At 40.1% G+C, this 15239-nt stretch overlaps 1 long non-coding RNA gene across 3 annotated transcripts in view; it reads right to left on the bottom strand.

Moving 5' to 3' along the window:
* The window catches only part of LOC140496807 (uncharacterized), a 42809-nt gene extending 27847 nt beyond the window's left edge, over nt 1-14962 (bottom strand). Inside the window, exons 1-4 of one of the 3 annotated variants that reach the window (XR_011964404.1) lie at nt 14817-14962; nt 12651-14105; nt 9622-9714; nt 4845-8806 (exon numbers count right to left, since the gene is read on the bottom strand). This is a non-coding gene — a long non-coding RNA (uncharacterized lncRNA). Of the gene's footprint in view, nt 1-4844; nt 8807-9621; nt 9715-12650 lie in introns of those variants that run through there. The other 2 variants (XR_011964405.1, XR_011964402.1) reach the window with 2 other exon arrangements.
* Between the last annotated feature and the right edge of the window lie 277 nt (nt 14963-15239).

Genomic DNA, 15239 nt, shown 5'->3' with positions numbered 1-15239 from the left:
TTCCTTAAGTTGACTAGATCAGAGGTTAATGAATTACCTCAAAGCTTTCCTCATCTCCCACAATCCTGCCCAGTACAGTGAGGAATCTGTGTGTATTCACAAAAGTGAAAGGTATTGCAATGAGAGAACTCCTCCCACCCAAACACGAATTTCTCTGTTGGTCAGCTCTTTTTCTCACGTAAAATAGTACCACAATCTTATCCTCAGGTTTTCTGGGTTGATAATGCCCCTCTCTCATCTCCTGAAGCATTCCAAGTCTTTCCAGTAGACACCAGAGGCAGAGCATACATTTAATTACCTGACTATCCAGGTAATCCCAACCCCAATACTGGCTTATTCAGAATGATACATACATTAAGACTGATACATACAGTATCACCAGGGAAATTTTCCTCTCAAAGGCATACCACCTTACACTACACCTTGGTTCCACATGCATTTTATGCAAGTTGCCCTACACAGAGAGGAGCAATGGTCTAAGACGCTATATTTGAGATCTTGAAGGAACATGGTGTCACATCCTTGTTTACACTGATCAAAAGAACCTAGAACATCTCCTGTTGGTCTGATAACTCAGTCGTTACAAAATTGACTGGGTACAATTTTATAGTTGCTTCAATTTCATTATCGCCTATAATCAAAATATCACATTATGGAGGTAGGGACTCAAATGTGGACATGGTAGATTAATTACTGACACGTGCTTCTACAGACCAGAGATTTCACTCAATAAAATTCAACCAGAGTATAATCAAGTCAAGTTAACATTTATTGTTTATTACATGCCAGGCATTGTGCTAAGTTCTGGGGATACAAAGAAAAGCAAAAAAAAGTCCTTGTCTTCACAGGACTCAAAATCTAATGGAGGAAGACAATAAGAAAGTAGCTATGTACAACAAGATATATACAAGATAAAGTTAGAAGTAATCTCAAAAGGAAGGCAACAACCTCGAGGGACACCAGGAAAGACTTCTTGCTGAGAAAAATGACTTTTATTTTATTTATTGTTTGTTTTCAACATTCACTTTTATAAGATTTTGAGTTCCAAATTTTTCTACCTCTCTCCCCCTTCCTCCCCAAGAGGCCATGCAATCTGATATACATGCAGAATCATATTAAACATATTTCCACATCAGTCATGTTGTGAAAGAAGAATCAGAACAAAAAGGAAAAACTATGAGAAAGAAAAAACAAAAAAAAAGAGAAAATAGTATGCTTCAATCTTCATTCAGATTCCATAGTTCTTTCTCTGGATATGGATAGCATTTTCCATCATGAGTGTTTTGAAATTGTCTTAGATCATTGTATTGCTGAGAAAAGCTAAATCTATCAAAGTTAGTCATTGCACGATGTTGCTGTTACTGTACATGATGTTCTCCTGGTTCTGCTCTCAGCATGACTTCATGTAAGTCCAGATTTTTCTGAAATCTGATTGCTCATCAGTTCTTGTAGAACAGTAGTATTCCATTATACTCATTTACCACAAGTTGTTCAGCCATTCCCCAATTGATGAACATCTCTTTAATTTCCAGTTCTTTGCCACCACAAAAAGAGCTACTGGAAATATTTTTGTACATGTGAGTCTTTTTCCCTTTTTTATGATCTCTTTGGGATACAGACATAATACTGGTATTGCTGCATCAAAGAGTATGCAGTTTTATAGCCCTTTGGGCATAGTTCCATATTATTTTTCACCATGCATGGATCAGTTCACAACTTCACCAACAACGCATTAGTGTTCCAATTTTCCCACATCTTCCTTAACATTTATCATTTTCCTTTTTTGTCATAGTAGCCAATCTGATAGGTGTGAGGTGATACCTCAGAGTTGTTTTGAATTTGCATTTCTCTCTAATCAATAGTGATTTAGAGCATTTTTTATATGACTATAGATAACTTTAATTTCTTCATGTGAAAACTTCCTATTCATATCCTTTGACCATTTATCAATTGGGGAATGATTTGTATTCTTATACATTGACTCAATTCTCTATATATTCGGGAAATGAGGCTTTTATCAGAGATACTGGTTGTAAAAACTGTTTCCCATCTTTCTGCTTCCCTTCTAATCTTGGTTGTATTGGCTTTTTAATTTACTATAATCAAAAGTATCCATTTTGCATTTCATAATGTTTTCTATCTCATGTTTGGTCATAAATTCTTCACTTCTCCATAGATCTGACAGGTAAACTATTCCTTGCTCTCCTAATTTGCTTATGGTATCAGTTTTCATCTTTAAATTATGTACCCACTTTGACTTTATCCTGATATATGGTATAAAATAGTCTTGTGCTAGTTTCTGCTATACTATTTTCCATGAAATCTGAGACTTATAGCTAAGATTTTAGCTGAGACTTAATAGAAGCCATGAAAGGCAGCAGGAGAAGTGGAGGAAGGAGAGCATTCTAGACATGGAGGTCAATCAGTAAAAATGGATGAAGGGGAAGAAACAGCATGGAGGTCACTGCCCATTGAAAAGGGGATTCAAGGTTGGAAAATTAGAAAGATAAGAAGGGGTCAGATCATAAAAAGGATCTAAAAGCCAAACAAAGGATTTTATATTTGATTCTAGAGGCGATAGGAAGTTTAATGAATTTAATGTGTTAACTGGAATTTACTGAGTAAGGGACAACATGGGCAGTGCTACACTTTGGGAATATCATTTGGCAGCTAAAAGGAGGATGGACTAGAGCAGAGAGAGACTGAAGGCAGTGAGATTAACTGGAAGTGGGAGGGGTGTACAACTGGGATTGAAAAGGGTGGACATGAAATCTGTGTCATCAAGAGGGAGACAGGTCGTCCAGAGTGCAACAAAATGAAAGGAGAAAAAAATGAAAAGTTTTCAGGCGAAACCTGACTGTAGAACCATTATTATAAAGAACATAATGGAAGGTATGGATGGAACTAGAGTGAGACTTGGGGGAGAAGCAATATTGTTGAAAGGGAGAGAAGTAAGGGAGTAAACAGTGGGGGACTAAGAATGGGGTTTATGCCAGGCCTAGAGGCCTGAGGGCTACCCGAGTCTTACCTTACCTGTCCCAGGTCTTCGGTTGGCCAAACCGGATAAACGTATGAGAGAAGAGACTTTCCGGAGTCGAACAAGGGTTAGGCTTTATTCAGGGTCCTGGTTACATGTGCAGGGGGAACTCTTCCTTAGGAGGGAGAGAGAAGTCTCCCAAGGAGGCAAAGATCTTACAGTAAGAGATTGGAAGCAGAAGTGGAAGTGGGGAGAGAGGGGGAGGGGAGAGCGAAGAGAGGAAAAGGGAAGAGGCGCCTTCTGTCCTGTAAGGGCCCCTCCCGCGCTAAGAGCGCCTTCAGGCTTTCCTGACCCTAATTAAGCTCTCTGGCCACGTAGTTTGCACCTGAATACCGTGCCTGTTAGATAACAATAGGTGTGCCCAGATCCGGGTCAGTCTCGAGGGCGGGGATGCTCCTCCCATCACGTTTCTCACGGGAAGAGGTGGAAATACACGAGATAGCTCGGTCTCACTCCTCGATTCCCTGCTGTTTTCTGGGGGGCCTCATGAGAACTCTAAGATTTAGAAGTTCCCACCTTTACCTGCCCGAGACTGTCCACATGGAATTGAGCTTCCACCCCCAACAGGTTTATATATTGACACCTGAGGGTTTGAAATCACTGAGACGGGGAGAATATGAAGGAGTGGGAATGTGCTAACCACTGAGGAATGAGTCTAGACATGTTATCAGTAACCACAGAGAAATGATTGAAGGAGGGAAATGAAGGCTCACCATCAATGTTCAGCTTGGTGAGTCGGTGAGATCCAGGAGTGTTGGGGCTTCTGGAGAGGATTAGGTCAGGTACCAACTCAGAAAAGACAGGGAAGACTCAAGAGTGAAGTTGCTAGATCTAACCATTCTGGAGAACAATTTGGAACTATGCCCAAAGCGCTATAAAAATCTGCATACCCTTTGACCCAACAATACCACTTCTAAGAAAATATCCCAAAGACATCATAAAAATGGAAAAAGGTCCTACTTGTACAAAAATAATTATAGCAGCTCTTTTTGTGGTGGCCAAGAACTGGAAACTGAGGGGATGCCCATCAACGGGGGAATGGCTGAACAAGTTATGGTATAGGAATGCAATGGAATACTATTGTGCTATAAGAAATGATGAATAGGAAGACTTCAGAGAGGCCTGGAAAGACTTATATGAACTGATGCTGAGTGAAGTGAGCAGAGCCAGAAGAACATTGTACACAGTAACAGTCATAGTGTGTGAGGACTGTTTCTGATAGACTAAGCCCTTCACAGCAATGCAAGGACCTAGAACATTCCCAAAGGACTCATGATGCAAAATGCCATCCACATCCAGAGAAAGAACTATGGGGTCAGAATACAGAATGAAGCAGACTATTTTCTCCTTCGTTATGTTTTGTTTTTCTCATGGTTTCTCCCATTCGTTTTAATTCTTCTATGCAACATGACAAATGTGAAAATGTGTTTAATAGGAATGCATGTGCAGAACCCATATAAGATTGAATGCAATGTTGGGGAGGGAGGGGGAAATATTTTGAACTTATGGAAGTGATTGTTGAAATCTGAAAACAAATAAATTAATAAATTTGGGGAAAAAAAGAGTGCAGAGGCCACACATGGGCAGGCTGAAGCTCTGCCCCCATGGGAAGTCCCAGGGACAAAAAAAAAAGCCTTAGCTAAATCCTAGATCAGTAGCCCTTTCTGGGAGTAATAATAAAAAAAACTAGCATCTGCATATATATATGCATATCATCTATATATTATATTATATTATATATTATTATACATCTTTATATATTAAATATATTTATGTTTGAACTAGTATTTTAAGGTTTGCAAAGCACTTTACAAATATTATCTCATTTTATTTTCACAACAACCATAAGAGGTAGACGCTATTACTGTTGCCATTTTACAGATGAGGAAACTGAAACACAAAGTGGTCAAGTGACTTGCCCAGGGTCACAGAACTAGCACGGGTTTGAAGCTGAATTTGAACTCAGGTCTTCCTAACTCTGGATCCAGCATTAACTATTTAGTATGTCCCAGAAGAAACAACAGAAGCCATAGGCTGGGCTGGTTGGGGGTGAAACAGGCTCACTTTGGAAGAATCAGGAGACAAAAACAGTTTTCAAAGCTAACCTACCAACAGTAGATGTGAACCATACTCAGGCCCACTTATTCCAAACTGGAATAATGCCCATACCTGAGGGAGGTTTGAGTATTGACATGGGCTCTTACACTTTCGTTCATACCTGCTTATTTAATGGACAGAGCTCCCTCTCTTCCAATTTGACCAGGGCGGAATCAAGATGGCTCATTCAAAATAAAAGATTACTCATGATTTCTGGTGGCTTTGATTGTGATGCAATGCCAGTCAATAAGTCCAATCATGTATAATGTATGATAGGGCTAAGAAATGACCTGAAAGCAGGAGGTGAGCATGGGGAGGGGGGCGGATATTGCCACCCCCACCAACGTCCCTCTAACCCTAAATGATGTCCTTATTAGATTTTTATCTCAGCTTCTTTCCAAGTCTATGATGCTGGTGGTGATAGTCTATGAAACTGGTGATAGAAACGCTGACCACGATGGTTTACTTCCATGCCAGGCCTCCCGCTGCAGCTGAGATTTCCTTCCTCTTCCTAAAAGAAATTTGCTAGCCACAGTCTGCTTTCTACATGATTTCTAATGCGTTTCTCCCATATTTCCTTATTTTTCTGCTCATAGTCTCCAGATCTTAGAATCCCTGACTTCCTCTTGAGTTCAACCCAAGGGTAACTCCTCCATGAGACCTTTCTTGACTCTGGTTTTGCTAGTGCCTTTCCACCCATTCCAGAATAACTCCATGTTTAATTTTCTCATGTTTTGTGTTTACTTCAGAGTGTCAGAAATCATAGATTAAGAGGAGTCCAACCCCCTTATTTTACAGATGAGGAAACTGAGGCTGTAAAGGGGAAGGGATTTGCCTAAAGTCACCTAAGGGCTAAGCAGCAGGGCCAGAATTGGAATCCAAGCCCTCTCCCTCCAGATCCAGCCACTTTTCCAACGTTTACCCCACTGGAACATAAGCAGCTTGAGCAGAGGGATGATTGATTTTTGTCTTTTTGTCCCTAGTGCCTAACACAATGCCTGAACATAGAAGGTAGCTAATAAATATTTGTTGAATGAATAAATAAATGGCCTTTCAGTGAGAACGTCAATCAATGAACATTTTGTACCAGGCATCATGCTAAGCACTGGGGATACAAAGAGAAGTAAAAGATAGTTCCTGACCTCAAGGAGCTCAGGATCTAACTCCAGACAGCAATCAAACAAATGTCTACAAATAAGCTACATACAAGCTAAAAAAAGAAATAATAGGTAAGGCTATAGCTTTATGAGTCATATAAACCCTAGTTCAATGGGCAGAAAGATACATACATCAAGTCCTGAAATGTCTCAGCCCTCCATCCATGAGTTAACCAGACTGCCCTACTGATCTCTATGTTTAATAAGTTGGCCCTACTAATCAATGCAGAACTCTGTAAGGAAAGTGACCCACCTCCGAATTCACATGAATTCAGACTCAGATCACAGGGATGTTTTAAATTTATGATTGATCTCATATGGTAAATTGCAGAGTCTTTTTTAACAAAATGAAACAAAACACAAAAAACCAGTAACTACCAGGCAAGTAAACATGAATTGAAGTAATACAATCTTTCGCAGAGCCCCTTTTGCGGATTCCCTTCCCATCTCTCAGACAAGTTGTCTGGGGATGACTATCCCAAGTTCAAGGTATGCTATGGGTTTGCATTCCTACAATCACAACTCACAAGCTCCCACTGAGGTATTTACTTTTCAGGCAGCCAACCAGAAGATAAAATTAGCCAGAGCAAAAACATTTACTCTACGATAACAGTAAGGTTTACAATAGAACATGCCTCCTCATCCCTGCCTCCACCCATACTTTAGGGTGCATTCTGCCACAAACATGAACACTCTAAATAGGAAAAGAGAATAGGATAGAGATAATGCACAATGACCCTTCAGGAAGGGAATTCACTCCTCCAATGATACAGAATCCTCATCTATTCTTGTGATGTCTTGTGTTGTGACATAGTGGAGCTCTTTGCTTTTTGTCATTTGCCCTTAGTCTATGCAGCTTTCACTTTCTGGGTCAGGTCAACAACAACCTCTTTTTTAAAAAAAACCCAGAGATTTATCTTCCCTTCCTCTGTGACTGCTGCTTGTTTCTTCCTTCTCCAGGTTCTACTTCTGAGAAGAGCCTCTGGCAGCTTTCTGGACCACACTGAAAGGTAACTGATATGAAACTCTTCAACTGATTTCCCTTTGCTGGGGATTCACGTCTGCTACTGAGCCCCTGAGAGAGCCGCTCATCTGTGGAAATCCACACACTCCAACCCCGTATGAAAGAAGAGTACCATTGGTGTTATAGACTGTAGTGCATAGACTCTAACGTCACTGAATTTGTGGTCATCCCTTTTCAGATCAAGCAGGCTCTCCTTAGCTCTATGGCAACTGGAAGGCCAGTGACAGAGAATGCTAATACCTTGCTCTCCTTCTACCAGCCAGGAATTTATTCCCACTGAAAAATCAGGTATTTCGGACATGGGCCGTGGGTTGGAGGAAGCAGATAAGGATGGACAGACTATTTTTGTTGTTGATGAGTCATTTTTGACTCGTCAGTCATATTTGACCCTTTGTGATTCCATCTGGAGTTTTCTTGGCAAAGACACAGGAGTGGTTTACCATTTCCTTCTCCAGCTGATTTTAAAGATAAGGAACTGAGGCAGACAGGGTTAAGTAACTTGCCCAAGGTCACACATTAGTAAGTGCCTGAGGTCCTATTTGAACTCACCCAAGGAGCTCTGCAAAAGATTTATTTCAGCACATGTTCTTTGCCTGACAGTTCCCACTTTTTTAATGCTGTTTTGATTTTAAGATGGTTCTACAAAAAGACTCATGATGGAAAATGCCATTGACATCCAGAGAAGGAAATATGGAGTCTGAACACAGCTTTGGTCTTTCTTTTTCCTTTGTCTTGTTTTTTCTTCCTCATGGTTCCTCCCGTTAGTTCTAATTCTTCTATATAACATGACTAACGTGAAAATCTGTTTAATAAGAATGTACATATGTAAAGCCTATATTGGATTGCATGCCATCTTGGGGAAGGGGGAAGGGAAGGAGGCAAAGAAAATTTAAAACTTATGGAAGTGAATGTTGAAAACTAAAAATAAATAATTTGTAAAAAAAAAAAAAAAAAGGTCATGGGAAAGAGAGAAAAAAAATGGTGCTGCAACAGGTGATTTACTAAATGAGGTCCATTGTAAATTTAAAACATGCCTGTGAACTGAGTCCAAATCCATGTGAATCCAGAGCCAGTGCTCTATCCACTGTGCCCTCTTTAAAAGATGGGGTAAGAACCAAGGTGGCCAACCTACTCCCTCAAGGATAAGGTATTACTGTCACCACCACCAACTACCATATTTCATTGTATTTTACTGTATAATCATCATAGATTTCATGCCAAATTTTTTTTGTAAAAAAGTAGAGTCCAACCATTATGTGAAATTTTTTTTTAAAATGTGCCAGTATTACTTAAAAATCATTTATTACTAAACTGTCTTTGGTACAATATTAGGATGAATGGAATGCTCGTGAACATACATTAAAATTGGGAAGACGCAAATCTTACCATATCTTGTGACTTACTCATGGCACCTTGGTCTGTCAGCCCATTCCCCTTCTGCTTATGGCTCTTTATTGGGTTGAATGACGGTATTGTTAGTATTGCAGCACCCTAAACAAACATGAAAGTCACCTTGATTAATAAAGATTTATTGACTTATTGATTCACTGACCCATTAGTCACTCCTCACTCCATATTCATTCTATGTTGTTAGGGAACCAGCAATAACCTTGTGAGAAGAATAGACTAGAATAAAGTGAGATTATTTACTCCTTCAAAGCTGTCTTCCTGTCCTTCCTGTCTGACCAAATCAAGAGTGGACCTGTTAGAGGCTGGAGTCCAAAAACTCCAGTGCCTCTTGTATGTTCTCTGTGAAACAGCTGGCTTTCCCAGAGTAGGGACAGTGTATAATCCCATGACCTGATTAAGTCAACTGAATCAGGAAGAAGCTTGACAAATCCCTTGGCTAGAACAAGGTAGGGAATGAAAGCATCTGCAATTAACAAACCAAAGTTTTGGGGAATCAGATTCATTTCAAGTGAAAAAAAGTGTAGTTTCTACTAAGGGAAAAACATTGAGCTCATCTCTGGGGATTCAAAGGTTTAAAAATTACAAAATCTTTGTCCTTAAAGAACTTAAAATTGACTTGGAGGAGGGGAGAGAGTGACTGAACATACATAAATAACATAGCCAAAGGTAAGATGTTAGGGGGGCAAAGAAGAGTTATACACAAATTACTAGGGGAAAATTACTGGAGGAAAAAAAATCCATTCTCAGCTGAGGCAATCAGAAGCGATTCCACAGAGGACATGGCAATTGAATAGCACCTTAAAAGAAGAAAGGGATTCTGAATGGTGAAGGTAAGGGTTAAATGGATTCAAGGTAGAAAGGTAGGTAAGAGCCAGATCGTAGCAGGCCTGACATACCTGACTGTGGAGTTTGTATTTTGTCCTAGAGGCAGTAGGTAGCCACTGAAGGAACTGCATCTGCAGGGCTGTGCTGGAGTCAGCTCATGTTGGCTGGTGAGAGCCAATGGTTCCATTTTCATTGGAAGCATTTACACAGAAAATGCCATAAATCAGGGTTTGATTTATCATTTTGTTGATTGTCTAAACTTTAAAAGGCTGTAGAAAAAATCTCAATAATGCAGGTTACACTTGAAATACGTCACACATTTATTTTTCCCGAGAGAGCTAGTTGTTAAGTATTTGCCAAGTTAGGGTAATGTTATGGCCATCTGTAAGTATTTGAAAGGCAATCATAGGGATAAGGGATTAGACTTGTACAAGGGTTGATGGATGTGTTACGGAGAAGCTAATTTTGGTTCCATAAAAGGAAAAACTTCCTACCAGTGAGATGGCTCAAAAATGGAATGAGTTGCCCCTTACCTACAAGGTAATGGGTTTCTCTGTCACTGGGGAAAATGGAGACTAGATGTTCATTTGCCAAGAAAGCTGTAGATTCTTGGCGAGATGTGGTTTGAAACTCCATCACAAGGGTCATAGAAAGGGACTAACTTCCTCATTTTTCACAGTGCCTTGAACATAGTACGAACTTAAGAAATGTTTGTTGACTTAACTTGCAAAATGAGAAAAAAGGTCAGGAACTTGTTCAAGGTCACAGAGTTTTTAAGTATCAAAAAAAAGATTTGAACCAAGGACCTCTTTCTTCAGAGTCAGTGTTCATTTCATTTTTATCAGCCTGCTTCCAATAAAGCCTAAGGTCTCTCAACTCTGAAATTCTATGTTTCTTCTTCAATTATTACTAAAAGTATGTCTCCTTAGTTTCTCTCTTCAGCCTCTAAGCTACTTGAATTGCTAATGAATTTATCAAATTATGAAATATTCATTTCTTGGGTACTCACTGGGAAAGACCACAATGGGGAGTAAGGGTTCAGTCACATTTTAATAACGCACAGAAGTAAAGGGGAAAACAGCATAGAAAATACAGAGACAAGTAGCAAAAGTGATGGGTGAGTAGGGGTATAGAGGCAGCCAATGTGGGGATGGGCATAGGGTGATTGAAGGAAGGCAGTCGGCGTGGGAAAAAGAATGGGGAGGGGGAGAGTCATGGAGAGTCATTCATATAACCATGGGTTAAAATTGAGAGCTCTTGCATGGACCCAGATGGAGATGGAAGAGTGTTGGGTGGCAGGAGTTTTGGGTCTCATTTTCATAAGGTTTTGGTGGGAGACAGACTAATTCTTATCCAAGCCAACTTGGAGTTAGTTTATTAACATGTCTAAATCATCTCAAAATTGTCAATAAAACTTTAAAGTTAACGTGTGCACATCATCTCAAAATTATTAGCACCATTTGGTGTTCTGCGGATCTTACTGCAGATGTCTAGAACTTATTCGAGACTCACATACCAAGAGACCAAAAGACCCTGACAGCAAGGCCTCAAAGGCTATTGAGCACATATTTAGCACATAATCTCAGGACATGATTTTGGGTTACTGTATGCAGTTTTAAAATGATGCTCCTTTTATTTTTGTAACAACTGGATCTGTATGTGACTTTTAGGTTCCCTTTTGCAGTCTTACTTCCAGCTATAGTTACTTTATAATGACTACTTATAAATTTACTTACTATACTGACTAGAATGGGGGAGTGGGTTGGTTAGGGGAACCAGAACAATATATGGTTTTAACACACCACCTCTCAGGAACATATCACACTTGTTCTTTCACTTTGCCTTATCGTTATTTGTACATGTCTTATCTCGATGGGGTCAGGTGGGTAATGCAGCCACCCTCCAAAGAAGGTAGGCTTTGGAGTTTTGTACAGAGAAAGAGTAAGAGTCCGTTGACAGCAGCACTGGGGTGGAAGTATGTCAAAGGAAAATTCTATATTCATACCTTTGCCCTGATTAAAGAGGCAAAATTCAGGAAATGTTGCATAAAATGGTACTTTCTTTTATTCTCCCTGAAATTACCTCCTCAAATCTTCAAGGTGTGCTCCCTAGTTTTAATAGCCAAGGAACTCTTGATTAAGTTTATGTTAGAAATTTTTGTAGATGAAGATTCCTGTGTACGACTCTCCTTGGCTCCAGAGCCCAAGTTCCTCCACTGGGGATTTCATTCGTTCTACTCTTTCATAATCAAAACCTCAGAAAATATTTTCATTGGCACCAACTCACTAGCAACCAGGGAACCATAAAGTATGCAAAGATTAGTGATCTTTTCTGGATACTACAGACATTAAATACAGCAGTGCAGGAGAAGTTATAAAAGATCTTTCTTTTTGTCCATGAACCAAGACAATGGGGAGGATTTTTGTTCTCTGTAACCCCGTTCTTTTTCATTCCCTCCCCTCTCCTATATCTAGAAGCCCCTGGAGTAACTGTCACCAAGAACCTCAAGGAACTCTATCCCCTCTACCAAATAAAGCCCTCTAGATTCCAAGGACCCCTGAGGTAACCACTGGAGACCCAAGGGCCTCTGGAGTAAGGGGTCAGAGATACTTTGGGATTATGAATTTATCATGCAGGCAGAGGTGGTTTTAAAATCCTCTCCCACCAGATATTCCCACCACTACCCCACTACTATCCAAAAGGCAGAATCTATAAAAAATGATCCTGCACTTCCTCCGATGCAACCCCCAAACCACTTCAACCTGAGCTCCACCCATGTAGACACCAGAGGTCCCTGGCACCAGAACTACTGCAAATGGCTCTCTCAGTGGCCCTACTCTGCTCACCCAGTAATCCTACCAGGATCTGCCTTTCCCCAAAGTACAACCTAAAGACCCTTAGGTGTTGCCATCAGCCCTCTTGCTGTACTGTAAAGACCAATGTTTTTCATCCATCCTCCAGCTGACCTCTTCTACCATGTGTTGTCTACCCTACTGTTAGCTCTTTGACAGCAGAAACTGACTCAGTTTTCTATTTATATCCCCAGCATTTAGCACAATGCTGGGCACACAGTAAGGATTTCATAAATACTTATCCCTACCTGGAAAGATTTACATGAACTAATGCAGAACGAAGTGAGCGGAACCAGGAAAACATTGTGTACAGCAACAGCAGCAGCAACGTTGTTCAATGAAGAACTGTGAATGACTTAGCTATCCTCAGCGATCCAATGACCCAAGGCAATCCCGAAGGGCTGCTGCTGAAGGCTGCTGCCCACTTCCAGAGAAAGAACTGATATTGTTTGAATACTGAAAAATACTATTTTTCACTTTCCTTCTTTTTCTTTTGAGTCTTCTTGAACAAAATGACTAATATAGAAAAGTTTTATATGACTGCTTTTGTATATGTCTGTATATGTGCATTGCACAGATACATATACATACACACATATATTACTGCTTACTTTCTTGGGAGAGGAAGGGAAGGGAAGGAAGGGAGGGATAGATTTTGGAGCTCAAAACTTTAAAAAAAAGATCTAAAAATTGTTTTAACATGTAATTGGGGGGAAATAAAATATATTCAATTAGAATAAATACTTTTCTTTTTCATCTGCATCCAGTATCCCTTTATCTGGTATTGGATTTCTAGATCTGCCTATTTATTGGCTAATATTTATTGCCCAGTCATCACATTCCACTAAAGGAAGGAATAAAATGCACACTCATTTTGGTATGAAAACCTATCTTACAATACAGGAAAGTGGGGGAGAAGGGGATAAGCTGGGGGGGGGGGATGATGGAAGGGAGGGCATGGGGAGGAGGGAGCAATTTGAGGTCAACATTCATGGGGAGGGACAGGATCAAAAGAGAATAGAAGTAATGGGGGACAGGATAGGATGGAGGGAAATATAGTTAGTCTTATACAACACAACTATTATGGAAGTCATTTGCAAAACTACACAGATTTGGCCTATATTGAATTGCTTGCCTTCCAAAGGGAAGGAGTGGGGAGGGAGGGAGGTAAAGAAGTTGGAACTCAAAGTGTTAGGAACAACTGTTGAGTAATGTTCTTGCCACTAGGAAATAAGAAATACAGGTAAAGGGGTACAGAAAGTTATCTGGCCCTACAGAACAAAAGAGAAGATGGAGACAAGGGCAGAGAGGGATGACAGAAGAGAGGGCAGATTGGTGATAGAGGCAATTAGAATGCTTGGTGTTTGGGGGGGGGATAAAAGGGGAGAAAATTTGGAACCCAAAATTTTGTTAAAATGAATGTTAAATAAATAAATTTAAAAAAAAAAAAAACATTATTCTGAGAAGGGGGCTGTAGGTTTCACCACACTGCCAAAAAAGTTCAATGAAACAAAAAGGGTTGAGCAGCCTTCCTCTAAAATGAATTTCTATGTGATGGTGACTAGGCATGATACTGGACTAGTAGAGAGAATGCTGACTGCTGAGGGGCAGACAGTGCAAAAGCTTTGGAGAAGAGAAAAATTCTTGTTTCTCTCTTCAAAAGAGACACATCACCCAGTTCCAGATTCTCTTTGGGCAGAGACCTATGAAGAGATAAAAATTAAAAAATTAAAAACAAACCTTTGAGAAGATATGGGAGGAGTCAGGACCTCAATACATCCCTGATTCCCAGATTGCCTCCCTACTTACTTCAAGGAATTTCCCCTTTTCATGAGATTGGGGCTTATTTCTTGTTTGAATTGAGATAACTTGCTTCTGAGAAAGCTAATTCACTCTATGTTTTCTGGTATCATCTAATCTATAGAACTTCTCTGATTTCTGTTTGCTATTCATTTAGATAAATTCTTAGATAAACACCAAAAAAAAAAAAAAATTTATTGCCCAGAATACTTTCCCTAGGGCAACAGGGAAGTAAGATTGCCTCTTGATTCTTCCTGATTCTTACTGGATGCCAAAGAATCACCTGTTGTCTGCCTCCATCACCTTGATTATTCAAGACAAAACCGGGTTAGCAGCAGCTTCCTATGATCTCTAGGATCAGCCATAAAATCCCTTTTGACATCTGAAGCCCTTCACAAACTCTGGGTTTCCTTCTTTTCCAGTTTTCTTACACTTGATACCCTTTCAAACACCCCGTGAGTCGTATACGCTGACCCACTTGCAGTTTTTCCAACACAATATTCCATTTCCTGACAATTCATTTGCACAGGTTATTTCTCCTGCCGGTAAATGCTCTCCCTCCTCTCCTTCCTCTCCCGGCTTCCATCATTTTTGAGAATGAGCTCAAAGCTTACCTCCTACAGGAGACTTTTCTTCATCTCCTTCTCTCGGTTCCCTATCCTCTCCTAGAACTTTCCCTCCGAAGTCGCTTTCCATTTCTACTTTATGCGTTGTTTATGTACACAGTTATTTGCATTTTGTCTCCTCCTTTAGAAAGTGAGCTCCCTGAGGTCTGGGATTGAGTATTTACCTTTCTTTGAATCGAGCACTAAACCACATAATTAATAAGCCCTTAAGAAATTCTTATTGACTGACTGATCAAAGGAACCTCTCCCCAAAGGTCCCAGGTGCCCGCAGGCCAAGTGCCTCCCGGTAGGCAGCTGAAGGGGTTGGCCAATTCACCTAAAGCTGCAAGAAAAAAAAGGAATTAATCCCAGGTGGCACATTTGCATTTCACTGAGGTAGATATGACTTAAGCACCAATCTATAACTATTTC

Source organism: Notamacropus eugenii, chromosome 1 (assembly GCF_028372415.1).
Source record: "Notamacropus eugenii isolate mMacEug1 chromosome 1, mMacEug1.pri_v2, whole genome shotgun sequence".
Taxonomy (NCBI): domain Eukaryota; kingdom Metazoa; phylum Chordata; class Mammalia; order Diprotodontia; family Macropodidae; genus Notamacropus; species Notamacropus eugenii.
Note: the sequence above shows the minus strand (reverse complement) of the source record. Positions and strands in the feature narration are given on the sequence as shown.